Below are 20,139 nucleotides of genomic sequence, written 5' to 3'. Positions count from 1 at the left end.
TTTAGATTGTTGCCGATGCATCCGGACAGTTTTCGTTTGTTGGGTTGCAAGTGGCAGGGGTCATACTTTGTTGATCAGTGTTTGCCCATGGGGTGCTCCATTTCTTGTTCTTTGTTTGAAACTTTTAGTTCTTTCTTCGAGTGGGTGGTCCGGGAAGTGGCTGGGCTTCAGTCGGTCATCCACTACTTAGATGATTTTTTGTGTATTGGGCCGGCAGAATCTAAGCAGTGTAGGATTTTGTTGGCGACTGTGCAGCACATGGCGGAACGCTTTGGCATTCCACTTGCAGCGGAGAAGACGGAAGGCCCAGTGACGGCCTTGTGTTTCCTCGGGATTTTGATTGATACCGTGGCCATGGAATGCCGCCTCCCGAAGGACAAGTTGACCGACTTGCGGGCGGCGGTGGTTGCGGCGCGGGGTGCTGGTAAGTTGACGCTGCGACAGCTTCAGTCGCTTCTGGGGAAGCTCAACTTTGCTTGTCGAATCATGCCGATGGGCAGGGTTTTTAACCGCTGGCTGGCGGCAGCTACAGCGGGGGTTTCAGCGCCAGGGCATCACATTCGCTTGACGCGGGAGCATAAGGCTGATCTGGGGGTTTGGGAATCCTTTTTGGATTCTTATAACGGCAGGTCTATGTGGATGTCGGAAGCATTGTCCAGTTTTGACTTGGAGCTGTTCACGGATGCAGCCGGATCTGCTGGTTATGGGGCGTATTTTAGGGGCCAGTGGAGTGCGGGCCCGTGGCCGTTGGAATGGCGTGAGGCGGCATTTATCCGGAATTTGGCCCTTCTGGAACTATTTCCGATTGTGCTAGCGGTGGAGCTTTGGGGGTCACAGTTTTGTAACAAGAAAATCCGTTTTAATTGTGATAACATGGCGGTGGTTCAGGCGATTAATAGTGTGTCAGCGTCCTCGCCACCCGTGGTACGTTTGTTGAGGCATCTGGTGTTGGCATGTTTGCGATGCAATGCTTTTGTTTATGCTGTTCATGTCCCGGGGTGCACTAATTCATTGGCCGATGCTCTTTCTCGGTTTCAGTGGGACAAGTTTCGTTTGTTGGCGCCGGGAGCGGCGCAATCGGGAGTTCCTTGTCCGGCGTGGCTGTGGCGGATTGCCTTGGAGTGACCGCGGCGCTGATTCGACGGTCGGTGAGTGAGGCGACCTGGTCCACATATTCCAGAGCCTGGGAAGAGTGGTTTGGTATGGTTCGGACTTTGGGTGAGGGGGTTGGAGTCGGGGACGAGGTATTCTTGGTGTTGTATTTTATCGGACGGAATGTAGAAATGGGAGTTTCGGTGTCGTCATTGAACAGTAAGTTAGCGGGGTTGGCGTTTTTGTTTAAGTTGATGGGTCGCAAAGATTGCACTAAGGATTTTTTGGTGCGGCAAGCGGTTAAGGGATACCGCCGGGGCCGTCGATCGGCGGATTGTCGCCGCCCGGTGTCTTTTGAGTTGTTGGGCGCGTTGTTTTGGGTGCTGCCCGGAGTGTGTTCATCGGAATATGAGGTCCTGCTGTTTAAGACGGCTTTTTCCTTGGCATTTTTTGGGGCGCTGCGTATCGGGGAATTGGTTGCTTCATCGAAAAGGGGGTTTGATGGATTGCAGTGTGCTGATGTGCATTGCAGTGGGGTTTCGGTGTTTTTTTGGATCCGGAGGTCCAAGACTGACCAGGTCGGGCGGGGGGTGAGGGTGGAGTTATTTGGTGTGGACGGGTCTCTGGTTTGCCCGGTGCAGGTGGTGGCTCGTTTCCTGGAGTCTCGCCCAGCTGGGTCAGGACCACTTCTGTTGCATGCGGATGGTTTGGCATTGTCTAGGTATCAGTTTACGGCAGTGTTCAGAAAATGTCTGGGGGTATTGGGGTTTTGCCCTTCCGACTTTGCGTCCCACTCCTTTCGGATTGGGGCAGCTACTGAGGCAGCCCGCTGGGGGTTGAGCGAGGGGGTATTACGGCGCATCGGCAGGTGGGAATCAAGGCGTTTCCGCCTGTATGTTCGTCCGCAGTTGCTTTGAGTGGATATTTGTGGGGTTAGTCGGGGTATGTATGTTGTCCTGTTTGTCCCCTCAGTTATGGTAAAGGGGGGAGGATGGTTTAGGCACCTTTAATACTGGGGATGTGGTGTGTTGTTTTTTCTTTTCAGACAGGGGCTCCTGCCTTTTTTGGATAATGGGCCACTCGTATGTCCACTGGGGAGCGAGAAGAGCGGACGTACGGCCTGACGGACGTCAACTGGGCATTCCCCGGGAAGAGGCTGTGATTCGGTGGATCGGTAGGCCCGGCCTGCTGTGGAGCCGAATTGTTCCGGATTTTGAACATTATGCTAGGCTGGACAGGCCCCCCGATGTTTTGGTGCTTCATGCTGGGGGGAATGATTTGGGGCTGAGGTCCATGCGGGAGCTCATCCGGGACATTAAATTTTATTTTTTGCGGCTGCGCATGGATTACCCAGACTTGCTCATAGTCTGGTCTGACATGGTAGCACGCATGCGATGGAGGTGGGCCAGGTCTGTGGTGGGCATCAATAGGTCCAGGGTCAAAATTAATCGGGAGGTGGCCAGATTCTTGAGGAGGAATGGGGGTTTAGCGGTGAGACACCATGAGCTTGAGGAGGAGCCCTGGAGATATTTCCGAGGGGATGGTGTGCATTTGACCGATGTGGGAATCGACATGTGGTCTCTGGGTTTGAAAGAGGGTGTGCAGAGGGCCCTGAGGGTGTGGAGGGCCTCTCAAACCTAAGGTGTCAGGTTTGAGTGGCGGTGGCGGGGTGCAAGGTACTTGTGAAGGTCATATGGGCACCTAAAGGGCATGGTTTAGGGACCCGTCTGAGGGCGGCTCCCAGTTGGTATATGGGTACCTGCTAGTTGTCTCTGAGTCGGAGGCTTTAGCGACTTGAGGCCTGAGAAGTGGCTAGCAGGTACAGTCATGTGTTATGCCTATTGAACCTTGTGCCCCATGGTGGTGATAAAACGCAAAAGAGATATATAGATATATAGGTAAAAAGGTTATTACGTTATTTATGTTAATTATAAAAGTTATATTTTGGTTAATAAAAAATAAGATTGGCTGTTGTGGCCAATTCAATCCACCCCGTGTTGTGTGATCATTGAAGGGTGGGATGGGCTATTGGTAACGGGTGCAGCCATAGTTAATACCATAGTCATGCACATGGATGGGACGTCAGCATAATTAAAGCTACTTCTTTGTGTAGATGTCTAAACCCTCTTTTACTCCAATTTATTGTATGTATTGGGAACTTCTTAATTGGTTGACCTTTATTTACTCATTATCTGAGATCCACTGGATGGATTTGCATTTCCAGTATATGGAGATGTGTATACTCCGATTGTCCCATTAGTAACTGAATAGCTAATACCATGACTGCATATTGAGATTTCTTTGGTATGTTTTCTGCTCTACATATCTCCCACCAAGGTATATCAATCTATACTTGCTGGTCAGCGGTGTTTCTATATGCATTGTTATTGTATTTGGGACAAGTCTCTCACATTTGAAATGATTTTATATGTTGCTGACAGTCTCTGCACGCCATTTAGTTTTAGGACCACTCTTTGACCAATCGGCTGCCGAATGACATGTGATGTCATTAGTTGCTAAGTGGAGCTCAGTTGCTAAGCTCCACTTAGCAACTAATTGCAGTTTTTACTAAGTAACTAACTAACTAATTGCAGTTTTTACTAAGGAGTCCTGTTATTCATGAGGGGTTTCTCTTTAATAAATTTGATTACACTATGTGCAGATTCTTTTGCATTCTAAGACAATACTGTGAAACCTCTGCATTTCTGGAAATTTGTGGTGATGATGACGAGGAAATAGGACGTGTATCTATGACAGTTGGTTGGCCTGAATGCTTATGTACCCAGAGGAGTCTGGTGAGTTTGACCCCCAGGGGGAGTGTGCAGCACGCAGTGGACTGTATTTATATCTCGGTGACAGGTGCACTTGTTGTCTACACCTTGGAGTCTACACTCTGAACCATTTCTCCATTTTGAACTGTCTCATTATATCACTCACCATTTATTAACTGCACTGTGTGGGGAAGACTACACAATATGATATTGGACTAATATCATTTTCTAGCGCTGTTTTAGTAACACTGTTTTCAGTAATTGGACTGGGAATATTTTTACTAATGTTTTAACTAGGGATGAGCGGAACACCCACCGGTTCGGTTCGCACCAGAACTTTTGAACGGACCCCAAATTCGAACGAACTTTAGAACCCCATTGAAGTCTATGGGACTCGAACATTCGAAATGAAAAGTGCTAATTTTAACGGCTGATATGCAAGATACTGTCCTAAAAAGGGTTTGGGGACCTGGCTCCTGCCCCAGGGGACATGGGTCAATGCCTAAAATGTTTTTAAAAATGATCGTTTTGGCGGGAGCACTGATTTTAATGATGATTAAAGTGAAAAAAAAAAGTGAAATATTCCTTTAAATATGGTGCCTGGGGGGTGTCTGTAGTATGCCTGTGAAGTGCCACGTGTTTCCCGTGTTTAGAACAGTCCCTGCACAAAATGACATTAAACGGAAATAACACCATTTAAAACTGCTTGCGGTTTTAATGTTATATCTGGTTCCTGCAATATGGTTGAAAATCATTGAGAAAAATGGCATGGGTAGCCCTCCCTGCCCATTACCAGCCCCTTTAGGTCTTGTACGCATATTAAGGGGGAACCCCGTACCCATATTAAAAAAAGGAAATGCGTGTGGCCCCCAGGCCCTATATACTCAGAACAGCAGTATACAGGCGGTGCAAACAAGACAGGGACTGTGTAGGTTTGTTGTGCTAAGTTGAATCTGTTTGTAATTTTCAACTGGTACATTTTTAAAGTGTAGCTCCAGTCAAAAAAACAATTTCTAAGCTTTTTGGAAAACATAGGGAAGGGTTATCACCCCTGTATAATTTGTTTTGTCGTCCATCTTTTTTCATCTCACTTGCTGTTGTCTCCTTCCGTTTGCAAGTAGGAGATGTTTGTAAATTGGATGTTTGAAAGTAGGGGCCTGCCCTATATGCTCTGCAGAAATGGCGGAACAAGGTGTTGGTTTTGCCACAACATTGTAAGCCCTCAAAGTGACTCTTGGTGGGCGCTGGAGCGCCCTGCTGTGAACGATTATATCAAGAATTGTAATTACATGCCATTGTTGAACAGTGGTAGAAAAATTGACCTTTGGTGGTTGTGGTGCTGGTGCCACAACACTATAAGTCCTCACCATTACTCTGGGTGGGCACAGGAAGGGGCCCTCCTGTGAAATATTATATCAAAAATTGTAATTACCGTATATACTCGAGTATAAGCCGAGATTTTCAGCCTCTTTTTTGAGGCTGAAAGTGCCCCCCTCGGCTTATACTCGAGTCATCGCCGTCTGACTGCTCGATCAGCGTATCGAGCAGACAGACGGCGGACATACTACAATTCGAAAGCCGCGCCTCCGCCTCCGCCTCCGCCTGTGATAGGCGGAACACTGAATTTCCCAGCAGCCTGTGTTCCGCCTATCACGGACATCGTCTCATCCTCGTCCGTAGTACGGGGATGAGACGATGTCCGTGATAGGCGGAACACAGGCTGCTGGGAAATTCAGTGTTCCGCCTATCACAGGCGGAGGCGGAGGCGGAGGCGCGGCTTTCGAATTGTAGTATGTCCGCCGAGGCGCCGACGAAGAGCGGCGATCCTGGCAAGGCACGGGACGGAGGCAAGGCAAGGCACGGCACGGGACGGGACGGAGGCAAGGCACGACACGGGACGGAGGCAAGGAGGCAAGGCACGGCACGGGACGGAGGCAAGGAGGCAAGGCACGGCACGGGACGGAGGCAAGGAGGCAAGGCACGGGACGGAGGCTCGGGACACAGGCTCGGGACACAGGTAGGCTGGACACACACACACACACACACACACACACACACACGGACACACACACACAGGGATGGATGGATGGAGACACACACACACAGGAATGGATGGATGGATGGAGACACACACACACAGGGATGGATGGATGGATGGAGACACACACACACAGGGATGGATGGATGGATGGAGACACACACACACAGGGATGGATGGATGGATGGAGACACACACACACAGGGATGGATGGATGGATGGACACACACACACACAGGGATGGATGGATGGATGGACACACACACACACAGGGATGGATGGATGGATGGACACACACACACACAGGGATGGACGGACACACAGGGATGGACGGACACACAGGGACGGACACACACACAGGGATGGACAGGCATGTCTCACCCTCGGCTTATACACGAGTCAATAAGTTTGCCAGTTTTTTTGGGGGTAAATTGGGGGCCTCGGCTTATATTCGGGTCGGCCTATACTCGAGTATATACGGTACATGTCTCTGTTAAACAGGGGCAGAAAAATTTGGCCTTAGGCACTGCTGCTGGTGCCACCACACTGCAACCTCTGCCATATACTCTAGTTTTATTGCAGGAATTAGCCCTGCTGCAAAGCATTGCATCAAAAATTGTAATTAAACGCCCCTGTTAAACAGGGGCAGAAAAATTGGGCCTTAGGCACTGGTGCTGGCGCCACCACACTGCAACCTCTGCCATATACTCTAGTTTTATTGCAGGAATTAGCCCTGCTGCAAAGCATTGCATCAAAAATTGTAATTAAACGCCCCTGTTAAACAGGGGCAGAAAAATTGGGCCTTAGGCACTGGTGCTGGTGCCACCACACTGCAACCTCTGCCATATACTCTAGTTTTATTGCAGGAATTAGCCCTGCTGCAAAGCATTGCATCAAAAATTGTAATTAAACGCCCCTGTTAAACAGGGGCAGAAAAATTGGGCCTTAGGCACTGGTGCTGGTGCCACCACACTGCAACCTCTGCCATATACTCTAGTTTTATTGCAGGAATTAGCCCTGCTGCAAAGCATTGCATCAAAAATTGTAATTAAACGCCCCTGTTAAACAGGGGCAGAAAAATTGGGCCTTAGGCACTGGTGCTGGTGCCACCACACTGCAACCTCTCCCAAATACTCTTGTTTAATTGCAGGAATTAGCCCTGCTGCAAAGCATTGCATCAAAAATTGTACTTAAATGCCCCTGTTAAACAGGGGCAGAAAAATTGGGCTGATGGCATCAACCAGAACCAGAAATGTTCTTCCAACATATCAGCGGAGGAGGAAGAGGATAGATAATCAACATAACAGGACAGTCACTCAGCATCAGCATAGGCAGTCTTGAAGGGATGTGATATTTCAAAAAAAATTATTCTGTTACATCAGCTTCAGGTGCTTGGTAGCTGTGGGTGATCCAAGACTGATTCATCTTAAAGAAGGTCAGTCGATCAACTGATTCGGTGGACAGGCGCACCCTGTGATCGGTAACAAAGCCACCAGCAGCACTGAAGGTGCGTTCCGAAAGAACGCTGGATGCAGGACAGGCCAGTAGCTCAATTGCATACTGTGCAAGCTCTGGCCAGTGATCCATCCTCAAGACCCAGTAAGCCAGAGGATTTTCGGTGGGAAAGGTGTCCAAGTCTGACCTTGCCCCTAGGTATTCCTGCACCATGTAAATCAGACGCTGGCGATGGGTGCTGGAACCGATCATACCTTGGGGCTGCGGACTAAAAAATTGTCTGAAAGCATCAGTCAGACGGCCACCTTCTCCACCGCTCCTTCTGACCGATGCCTCAGCAACACGTTGTCCAGGACCAGGAGTTTGTAACCTCCCAGTCTCTGGGAACGCGTTGCACAGACCTTTCTGCAAGGCCTCCCGGAGATGTCTCATCCTCTGCTCTCTCTGCGATGGAAAGATAAGGTCGGCAACCTTAACCCTGTACCGTGGATCAAGGAGAGTGGCCAGCCAGTAATGGTCCCTCTCCTTGATCCGAAGAATACGAGGATCCTTCCGCAGGCTTTGCAGGATCAGGGAGGCCATGCAGCGTAGGTTAGCTGAGGCATTCAGTCCGGAGTCCTCTGGGTCACTAAGGACAACATGATCCGCAGCTACCTCCTCCCAGCCACGTACAAGTCCACGTGTTTCTTGGGACTGTAAATCATCCCTACAAGACTGCTGCTGCTGCTGCTGATGCTGAGTGCCAGCCTCCACCTCCATGCTGACACAATCATCCTCCTCCTCCTCATCCTCTTCCTGTGTGATGGGTGGCACAGCAGGAACACTGTCTGGATAAAGGGGGCCTTGAGAGGCAAGGAAGTCCTCCTCTTCCTGCCTCTGTTCTGCCTCAAGTGCCCTGTCCATTATTCCACGCAGCGTATGCTCCAAGAGGTGGACAAGAGGTACAGTGTCACTGATGCATGCACTGTCACTGCTCACCATCCTTGTGGCCTCCTCAAACGGTGACAGGACAGTGCATGCATCCCTGATCATGCCCCACTGGTGTGGTGAGAAAAAACCGAGCTCCCCTGACCCTGTCCTGGTGCCGTAGTCGCACAGGTACTCATTGATGGCCCTCTGCTGCGTGTGCAGCCGCTGCAGCATGGCCAATGTTGAGTTCCATCTGGAGGGCATGTCACATATAAGGCGGTTCTTGGGCAGGTTCAACTCCTTTTGGAGCTCAGCCAGCCGAGCACAGGCATTAAATGATCGGTGGAAATGCACACAGACTTTCCTGGCCTGCTTCAGGACATCCTGTAAGCCGGGGTACCTGCCCAAGAACCGCTGCACCACCAGGTTAAGGACGTGGGCTACACAGGGCACATGGGTCAGTTGTCCCTGTCGGAGGGCGGAGAGGAGGTTGGTGCCATTGTCGCAAACCACCATTCCTGGCTTAAGCTGGCGTGGCGTCAACCACCTCTCGGCCTGCCCCTGCAGAGCTGACAAAACATCCGCCCCAGTGTGGCTCCTGTCCCTCAAACAAACCAGCGCAAGTACGGCATGGCATCGTTTGGCCTGCGTACTTGCGTAGCCCCTGGAACGCCTACGGAGCACCGCTGGTTCTGAGGACAGAGCACTGGAAGAGGACATGGAGGAAGAAGAAGAGGAGGGGGTGGAGGAGAGAGGTGTGTCACAACCAATAGTAGCATTTTGGAGGCGTGGTGGCGGAACAACCTCCAACACTACTGCACCTTGTCCTGCATCCTTCCCAGCTGCCAGAAGAGTGACCAAATGGGCCGTGAAAGACAGGTAACGTCCCTGTCCATGCCTGCTGGACCATGAGTCAGAGGTAATATGCACCTTACCGCTGACCGCCCTGTCCATGCCGGTAGAGAGCCGGAATCGTCTTCCGTGAGAAAAAGTGGCGTTTGGGGACCTGCCACTGAGGAACCGCACATTGTACAAACTCACGGAAGGGGGCCGAGTCTACCAACTGAAAAGGCAGCAGTTGAAGTGCTAGCAATTTAGCCAAGCTAGCATTCAACCGCTGGGCATGTGGATGGCTGGGAGTGAACTTCTTTCGCCGGTCCAGCAGCTGGGGCAGGGACATTTGCCTGCTATAATCGGACGTGGGTGTACCACTAGCAGAGTTCCCGGAAGCACTTGGCTGCGACACACCTAATTCTACACCTTCATTCCTCTCAGCAGGTTTCAGAGAGGACTGAAGGTCTAGTGGGGTTGGAGATGCCAGCTGATGAGGAGCAAGGAGAGGTCCGCTTTGTTCTTTGGTGTGGGTCTTTGAGGTACGCTTGCCAATGAGCTGCATGGCAGGTCAACATATGTCTGGTCAAGCATGTGGTGCCCAAGTGGCTGATGTTTTGGCCACGTGAGATACGCTTGCGACATATGTTGCAAATAGCAGCGGTGCGATCTGATGCACTCGTCTCAAAAAAGGCCCACACCAAAGAACTTTTAGAATAACGCGCAGAGGCAGCGCTCTGCACAGGCGGAGCTCTGCGGTGTGATTCAGTCGGTGTGCTGCCTCTAAGCTGGCCCCCGGAGGGCATCCTGCCTCGTTGGACATGTGCCTCCTCCTCCTCCTCCTCCTCTCTCCTTCCAAGCACCCATGTGGAGTCAGTGCCCTCATCATCCCCTCCCTCTTCATCGCTGTAGCAAACCTGGCAGTATGCTGCAGCTTGTGGAACATGACTGCCAGATTGCTGTCCTTCTTGAGCATCCCCTCTCTCTGCGCTCACGCTACTGCCTTCCTCTAGCTGAGTGTCATCATCAGAGCCCACAAAACACTGGGCATCCTCCTGGAGCATGTACCCAACACTGTGCTCAAAGAGTTCAGGAGACTCCTCAGGAGGACGTGGTGGGTCTAGGGAAGGAGTCACTGATGATGACATTGAGAGGAGGGAAGACGATGCGTTGGTAGCTGCTTTTCTAGTACCCTGAGACTGGGTGAGAGAGGATGAGGAGGATAAAGAGGGCTTGGTCATCCACTCTACCAAGTCGTTGGCATGTTGCGGTTCAACATGTCCAGCTGCCGAAAAGAAGGACAAGCGTGTCCCATGGCCACGTGCTGATGACAATGCACCGCGTCCACGACCAGCACTGTTGTCTCTAGACACAGAGCCTGCTTGCCCTCTTTTATCTGCTCGCGCCTGTCTGCCTCTCCTTGCTGGCCTTCCAGACATGGTAATGGCCTGAAGGGAGTTGGGTAAAAAAGCAGTTGGGTAGTGTATATTGTGCTAGAGGCACACAACACCCACTAACTCCTGCAGGCGCCTTTATTATAGAACACCAGAGATAAAGGGGTATATACAGATGTATACTGTGCTGTGCTGGAGGCACACACAACTTCCAATAACTCCTGCAGATGGCAAGTGGGCTCAAATAGAGAACAGCTATGTAGGTGGATATAGCGGTATGTACTGGGTACAGAGCACGCAGACAGCACGCACTATCTCCTAACACTACTGACTGCAAGCTCTATTATAAAAGATAGATCACTAGCTATATAGGTGAGGTGAATATAGCGGTGTATACTGCGGTCAGGGCACGCAGACAACAACCACTACACAACAGCAAGATCGAAAATCGTCCGAAAACGATTGGTGTGTACTGTGTTGAAGGTACACAGAACACCCACTAACTCCTGCAGATGCCTTTATTATAGAACACCAGAGATAAAGGGGTATATACAGATGTATACTGTGCTGTGCTGGAGGCACACACAACTTCCAATAACTCCTGCAGATGGCAAGTGGGCTCAAATAGAGAAGAGCTATGTAGGTGGATATAGCAGTATGTACTGGGTACAGAGCACGCAGACAGCACGCATAAGCTCCTAACACTACTGACTGCAAGCTCTATTATAAAAGATAGATCACTAGCTATATAGGTGAGGCGAATATAGCGGTGTATACTGCGGTCAGGGCACGCAGACAATAACCACTACACAACAGCAAGATCGAAAATCGGCCGAAAACGATCGGTGTGTACTGTGTTGAAGGTACACAGAACACCCACTGCTTCAGACGCCAACACACTACACAAGGCCGCGGCGCTGGCGGCCTTATATAGTGTGGGGCGTGTACTACACAGCCTGAGCTATGATTGGCCACAGGCATCCTGCCTGTGGCCAATCATGGCTCTCCTCGCTGCTGGCGCTGCGATTGGCCAAGCATGCGGGGTCACAGTGCATGCTTGGCCAATCATGAGCCAGCAATGCACTGCGCCATCGCAGTGCATTGTGGGCCGTGAGCGCCACACGAATTTGGCGCGAACGGACCAAAATGTTCGGACTTCGCCGAACGGACGAACAGCCAATGTTCGAGTCGAACGTATGTTCGACTCAAACACGAAGCTCATCCCTAGTTTTACAATTTTCTTGATTTTTTAAACAGCAGCTTATTCTTATTGAATATTCTGATATTTTTTAAGATTTCTTATTGTGTTTCTTCTGCTACTGATTTGTTTAAGGACTGAATTGGCGCTGAGTTGGTGTTGTGTCTAGGCCTTTCAATACACCTTTGCTTTTTGATGTACACAAGTGTATTATGGCTCGATAAAAGAGAGTGCTGGCAGTGAAATTTTTTTGAGTTTAATTTGCTACTAATAGCGGCAGGAGGGGGGAGGGTGGAGAGAGCTCACTCACACACACACGAGCTGACAGGCAGGGAGGGAGGGGGATAGAGGAGGCAGGTAAACTGACCACGGTAATCGGGGATCAGGAGCCATGATTACTGTGGTCAGCACACCAAGGGGGACACAGGAACAGGCAGGATCAACCAGGTTTTTTTTTACAGCTTACAGGGGGACAGGTTAGATAGCAAAAGCACTTTGCTGTTTAACCTACTATAAGGGAACTGAATTTTTTTTTTTTTTTTTTTTTTTTTTTAGGGTTTTAGCCACTTTAAAATAGATGATTATGAAGGACCCTGGGATGAAGCCAAAAAATAAGTACTGCAGTATATGTAGCACCTACGGTAGTAGTAAATGATGGTCATGGTCAAGCTGTACCTAACAGTGGGAGCGGCTTAAAGAGAGATGATTAAACAGAAGCTGAGCCTAATTGCTGTATATAGTGCAGCATTGCTTAAACAAATTAACATCAGAAATAAATCTTATCTCAAAGGTCAGAAATATGCAACATAACACTTAGAGCTCATTTACATTAGTTTTTGTAGGGATGGTAAAACCATGGCTCAGCCACAGGGTTTTACCACCTCGCCAAGTGCTCCCCTTTAGCTGCAGAGGCAGGAGCCGGGATGTGCATATGCTGCAGCCGCAATGCTTTGATTCAGGGCTATGGCAGGAGTTGTATCCCCTGATGCGTTGGCAGGCACTACTGCCCACTGACCATGACCCATTCAAGTGAATGCCCTGCAAAGCACTACCTTTTCAAATTGTACCACGCCAAACCGCATAGTACTGCAGTATTATGTCATTTGGTGGCCGCAAACACGCTGCCGTTAACAATTAATGGTTGCATGCAGTGCAGGAAATGCGCATGAAACGTGCATTTCCTACACTGTGTTCCAGTGTGAATCAAACCTTAGGAATAAAGATAGGGAAGGATCATTATGGTACATGGAAGAAAGAAAGGAGTGATCACAATGGTACATGGAAGGCAGGAAGGAAGGATCGAAGGCAGGAAGAAAGGATCACTATGGTACATGGAAGGCAGAAAGGATCACAATGGTATATAGTAGAAGGGAAGGAGGGGTCACTGTGATACATGGAAGGAAGGATCACTATGGCATATAGAAGTCAGGAAGTATCACTATGGTACAGGGAGGGCAGTTAGGATCACTGTGGTACATTGAAGAGAGGAAGGATCACTATGGCACATGGTAGGCAGGCAGCATCACTATGACACATGGAAGGCAGGAAGGAAGGATCACTATGGAACATGGAAGGCAGAAATGATCACTATGGCACCTGGAAGGCAGGAATAATCACTATGGCACCTAGAAGGATCACTATGGCACATGGAAGGCAGGAATAAAGGATCACTATGGCACATAGATGGCAGGAAGAATCACTATGGCACATGGAAGGCATGAAGGAAGAATCACTATGGCACATGGAAGGCAGGAAGGATCACTATGGCACATGGAATGCAGGAATAAAGAACCACTGTGGCACATAGAAGGCAGGAAGAATCACTATGGCACTTGGAAAGCAGGAAGGAAGAATCACTATTGCCGCGTACACACGATCAAACAAGCGGGTGGAAAAGTCCGGCAAACTCAAGTCCGCCGGACAATCCCCCCATGTGTAGGCTCCGGCATACTTTTTTGACCCGAAAGTACGGCGGACTTAGAAAGTAGTTTTGCACTCCAATCTTCCCGCCGGACTCGCATTTCGGCGGACAATCCGGCCGTGTGTGTGCCAGTCCGCCGTACTTTTGAAATAAACGGACTTATCCCGCCCGGATAAAAGTCCGCTCATTTCGAGCGGGTCTCCAGGTAGGCGGGGCCCGCGAAGGAGACGTCGCTGGCCCCGCCACCTGGTATGGACTTAAAGGGGAACCCCAACGCCCAAAAAAAATCGGCGTGGGGGTCCCCCCAAGTCCACAACAGACCCTTGTCCAAGCACGCTACCCGGCCAGCCAGGAAAGGAGGGGCAAGTGAGCGCCCCCCCTCCTGAGCCGTACCAGGCCGCGTGCCCTCAACATGGGGGGTGCCTTGGGGAAGTGGGGGCTGCGCGGCCCCGCCACCCCAAAGCACCTTGTCCCCATGTTGATGAGGACAAGGGCCTCTTCCCGACAACCCTGGCCGTTGGTTGTCGGGGTCTGCAGGCGAGGGGCTTATCGGAATCCGGGAGCCCCCTTTAATAAGGGGGCCCCGGATACCGGCCCCCCACCCTATGTGAATGAGTATGGGGTACAATGTACTCCTACCCATTCACCTGTAAAATAAAGTACAAAAAAAAACAACACACAAGATAAAATAATTTATTGCACAGCTCCGGGGTCTTCCGTCTTCGGGGGTCTTCTCGCCGGACTCCTCCGCTATCTTCTTGTAGCTCTTTTGCTAGCGGAGGAGCCCGGCATTCTTCTTCGTCGCCGCGGCCTCTTCTTCTGACTTCGGGGGTCTTGTCCCCCTCTTCGGTTCTTCTGCCGGGCCACCGCTCCTTCTCATAGCTCTTTTAGCAAAAGAGCTACAAGAAGATAGCGGAGGAGTCTGGCGAGAAGACCCCCCCGAAGACGGAAGACCCCCGGAGCTGTGCAATAAATTATTTTATCTTGTGTGTTGTGGTTTTTTTTTGTACTTTATTTTACAGGTGAATGGGTAGGGGTACATTGTACCCCATACTCATTCACATAGGGTGGGGGGCTGGTATCCGGGGGCCCCCTTATTAAAGGGGGCTCCCGGATTCCGATAAGCCCCTCGCCTGCAGAGCCCGACAACCAACGGCCAGGGTTGTCGGGAAGAGGCCCTTGTCCTCATCAACAAGGGGACAAGGTGCTTTGGGGGGCCCCGCCTACCTGGAGATGCTCTCGAAATGAGCGGACTTTCCTCCGCGTGCATGGGCGAGTCCGTTCAGTAGGGCGGATAGTACGGCGGACTTAGTACGCCTTATTAGTCCGCTGAAAGTGCCGTGTGTGGGCAAGTAGCCCGTTTGGAAAGTCTGGCGGACAGTCTGGCGGGAAGTCCGCCAGCAGTCTGGCGGGAAGTCCGCCAGACTAAGTCCGTCGGATAGACGGCTACGTGTGTACGCGGCATTAGGCACATGGAAGGCTGAAAGAGTATCACTATGGCACATGGAAGGCAGGAAGGAAGGATCACTATGGCACATGGAAGGAAGAGAGAGAGGGGAGAATTCACTCACCCGAGGCTGGTTGGTCTCCAAAATCTTGGGTGGTGACAGTAGGATCACTGTTTTAAAATTTGCAAATACATAACTTCTTCATATCCACAGGACTGGCGGCTGCTAGACATGTGCAGAGTGAAATATTTTGTTTCGTTATTTCGCTTTCTTCCGAAAACTACATTTATTTAGTTACATCCCCGAAATTCGTTTTTATTTATTTAGTTTTTCGTTCAAAAATTGCATTCGTCCGAAAATCCACATGAATTAGTCGAATCTGTCTTTGAAGGCTTATGGTGTCTGTCGAATGGATAAAGAAGATTCGACGGAGCTGCTAAACTCTATATAGCCTATAGGTGGAGCATTTGATTCCTGAAATGTACGATTGCAGTGTCATAAAGTTGCGACGATCCCATCGAATATTATTATAAACGTGTATATTTTAACCACTTCAATACAGGGCACTTAAACACCTTCCTGCCCAGACCAATTTTGAGCTTTCAGCGCTGTCGCACTGTGAATGACAATTGCGCGGTCATGCTACACTGTAGCCAAATGAAATTTTTATAATTTTTTTCCCACAAATAGAGCTTTCTTTTGGTGGTATTTGATCACCTCTACGGTTTTTATTTTTTGCGCTACAAATAAAAAAATACCGAAAATTTTGAAAAAAAAAATGTTTTTTTGTTTCAGTTTCAAAACTTTGTAAATAAGTACGTTTTCTCCTTCACTGATGGGCACTGATAAGGCGGCACTGATGGGCACCAATGATGTGGCCCCAATGAAGTGGCCCTGATGAGGTGGCATTGATGGACACAGATATGTGGCACTGATAGGTGGCACTGATGGGCACTGATAGGCGGCACTGATGGGTGGCACTGATGGGCGACACGGATGGGCACTGATAGGTGACACAAATTGGCACTGATAGCTGGCACAGATTGGCATGGATGGGCGGCACAGATGGGCATGGATAGGTGGCATGGATTGGCACTGAAAGGTGGCACAGGTGGGCACTCATAGGCGGCACAGGTGGGCACTCATAGGCGGCATTGTATTATGTTATACTGTACTAATGGATGCCAATCAGTGCCAAACAATAATGCATGCCAATCAGTGATGCCCATTGTGGGCACTGATTGGCATCCATTATGGGCACTGATTGGCATCCATTGTGGCACTGACTGGCATCCCTGGTGGTCTAGGGAGGTTTACCTTTTGCTGGGCATCCCTGGTGGTCTGGTGGCGTCCCTGGTGGTCCAGTGTGGGCATCCTCGGGGGGGGGCTGTGCTGATAATCGATCAGCACAGACCCCCCCTGTCAGAGGAGCAGCCGATCGGCTCTCCTCTACTCGCGTCTAACAGACGCGAGTGAGGAAAAGCCGATCACCGGCTCTTCCTATTTACATTGTGATCAGCCGTGATTGGACACGGCTGATCACGTGGTAAAGAGTCTCCGTCGGAGACTCTTTACCGAGATCGTAGTTGCCGGGTGTCAGACTGACACCCCGCAACAACGATCGCCGCGATGCACACCCCCGGGGGCGCGCAGCGGCTCATAATCCTGATCACGTCATATGACGTCCGATCAGGATTATGCAACCACTTTGCCACCGTCAATTGCCTATAGGGCGGGCGGCAAGTGGTTAAGTAGCTTTGTTGAATCTGCGTCGTTCATGTCGAATCTGCGTCGTTCATTTCGAATGAATACTCTATGTGCGTCTCCGCCGCAGTGTCCAGGTGGTCAGTGTCGAATTGACAGACTGAGGACGGAGAGCGAAAATGGCGGCGACAGATGCCAATATCTGCTCGGAGGCAGCATCACAGGAGGAGAAAGTCCCTGGGCCATCTACTGTGGCAACAGGGACAAGAAAACCACAGAGCAGGAGGGGGAAACAAGCTGCATCCAGCAGGACGTGTAACATTACCTGGACTCATATTGAGTCGCAGGTCCTTATAAGGGAAACGCTTCCTTGCTGGATGCAGCTGTGTGGCCCCCACTCCAGGGAGACCACGCCTGAGTTAAAGAGGCGTAAGTGGGAGGAGATCGCCAGGAAAGTGGAGGAAATGTACCACCACCAGCGTGACCCGACTGCCTGCCGTAAAAAATTCAGCGACCTAAAACGGTAAGTAACGTGTCTGATTTATTAAAAAATTTTTTTTTTTACATTTTAACCACTTCAGCCCCGGAGGATTTGGCTGCCAAATTACAGTGCCAATTTTTGCGATTCGGCACTGTGTCGCTTTAACTGAAAATTGTGCGGTTGTGCGATGTGGCTCCCAAATAAAATTGGCCTTTTTTTCCCCTCAAATAAATCTTTCTTTTTTTCTTTTTTTTTTTGTCTTTTTGCTATATAAAAAAAATATTAAAAAAAAAGTTTTTCCTCAGTTTAGGCTGATACGTATTCTTCTACATATTTTTGGTAAAAAAAAATCCCAATTAGGGATTATTGATTGGTTTGCGCAAAAGTTATAGCGTGTACAAAATAGGGGGTAGTTTTATGGTATTTTTATTAATAATTATTCTTTTTACTAGTAATGGTGGCGATCAGCAATTTTTATTGTGACTGCGACAATATGGCGGACACATCGGACATTTTTGGGACCATTGTCATTTATACAGCAATCACTGCTATATAAATGCAGTGAAGGGGTTAACCAGGGGGTGGCAGTGTAGGGGTTAAGTCTGTCCCAGGGGCGTGTTACTAACTTTGCGGGGCGTGGCTGTGTGTTAGTGACTGAACACTGATCTCTGCTCCAATCACATGGAGCAGAGATCAGTGTCACTTGTTGCTAGGCAGAATGGGGAGATGCTGTTTACAATGGCATCTCCCCGTTCATCCGCCCAGTGAGACGATCGCGAGTATCCCCACAGCGTTGGAGCCCGCAGGACCCCGACCGGACTCATGGGGGTCCTGACTGGCGGCACGCACGCGATGGCAGGGTGGCATATAGAAATGGACGTACCTGTACACCAATATGCCTGCCCATGCCATTCTGCCAACGTACATTGTCGTGCGCCGATCGGGAAGTGGTTAACTGACAATTGCACCCTCCTGCGATGTACTACCCAAATTAAATGTATGCCCTTTTCCCGCCACATATAGAGCTTTTATTGGTGGCATTAGATCACCACACTGGGTTTTACATATTTTGTTATTGAAAAAAGAGTTAAATATAAAAAATAAATAAAACAAAAAATTTTGTTATGGTGGCTGAACTTAACCAGCTTGCGGACCCGCCACCATATGTGGAGGGGTCCAAATCCACAAGTGGTTAATGCAAAAGAAACAAGAAAGGAAATGTACACCATACACAGTTCAAACAAGCACCTAATTAGAAAGGTGGACTGGACAGTAGACATCTATATTAATATTTACTCGGCACAATCCCAATCCTGTCTTTTATATTTTATTATGCACCAAAAAAGCATACCTTTTTCTTAAAATGAATTTGGTTAATAAAAAAATGTGAACATCTTGGGCTAAATGAAAAAAAATGTGCCTAATCCAAAAATTGCATTTGCATTTCATACTACAGGTTCATTCTACAATTGTTTCATGTGTTGATGTCATTTTCAGATTACAATTGTAGTTTAATTATGGAACCCGTTTCTCTTCTCTTTTTGTTTTGCAGCTCCATTGCACGTAAACGCAGGCAGTCGGGGCGCAGAGGGAAGCAGGTGCCTCTCCTACCCCATGAGGCGGAGCTCTTAGCGGGCATAGGGGAGGAGGAGATAAAGCAGCTCCTGTCTCATCAAGGTTGGTGTCAGCATTACATTGTGCAGGACGGTTTTTTTGTTTGTCAAGCATCGGACATTTACCATGTTGTGTTTGATTTTATTTAAAGATCATATCCAGGAGCGCCGCCTGAAGCGGAGGAGGAGAAGTCCTCGACATCAACATCCAGTAAGTACTGTAGTAGTGACACTAATACAGTGGGTCCTTTTCCATTTGTCCAGCCTTCCATTGTCGATTCCAATGTCATTGCTTCTCGCTCAAGCAGTGACAGGTAGAGCCTCTATGACGTTCTGTCAGGTAACGCAAGCGCTTGTGTAACTTACGTAATCTGACAGAACGTCGCCGCTCTGAACTGAGGCGCCTGATCAGTGTCGTGCACCTAGCACTCGCCGCTGGAACCAGGACAGGTAAGTGCCTCCTTTTTTTTTTTTTTACTGTTTTTTTATTTTATTTTTGGATTGCCATGCTAATGGATAATTTTATCTATATACAGTATTTATTTATAGTAATAATATCTTTGAAGCTTGAACATTGTAACGTTCATCATTTCTCCTTTATTATTAAATAGGTCTCATCATCCAGTCAGAGGGGGAGACTGAGGAGGAGGAGGAGGCTGAGGCGGCAACACCCACATGTAAGTTAGTATAATCTTGCTGGTATCTGCTGCTGAGTGATCATACATGTTTCAATGTTTTTGTACTAATGTGTGTGAGATTGTTGTACACTGCAGATTGTAATCATCTTTTCTATATTAAATTTATCAACAGCTGCTGAGGCTGAGCAGGAGGTGGAGGAGAAGTGCCCTATAGAGGCTGCTGGGGATGCGCCGGAAGGTGACCAGCCAGACGCGGCAGATCCAGGGAGTAAGTACAACTTTTTTAGTATTTTCCAGGCAAATAGTATTTTAAATATGAAATTCTGGTGGCATACCTTGTCTAGAAATGGTTCTGCTTTATTCTGCAAGGCTTTGGTTTAGCTGGAATTATTAATTACATTAGTCCCCCTCTGCAGCCGATTCCAGTCTTCCGGTTAACGTGACCTGTGCTTGTCACTTCCTCAATGTCACTTCCCTGATCACGCCACCTTCTTGCTGCAGTTCAGATTCCCAGTCTAAGCCAATCACTGTTAATCATACTCGTCAATCAGCGTGAATAAAAAAGCAGGCTGGAGGAGGTGTGTCAGACAAGAATCTGCAGCTATTGTCCCTGGAAATGTTCAATCTCTGGCATGCCGCTAATGCA

Source organism: Lithobates pipiens, unplaced genomic scaffold (genome assembly GCF_037356315.1).
Source record: "Lithobates pipiens isolate NorthernLeopardFrog02 unplaced genomic scaffold, aLitPip1_a1.2 Scaffold_27, whole genome shotgun sequence".
Taxonomy (NCBI): Eukaryota; Metazoa; Chordata; class Amphibia; order Anura; family Ranidae; genus Lithobates; species Lithobates pipiens.
Note: the sequence above shows the minus strand (reverse complement) of the source record.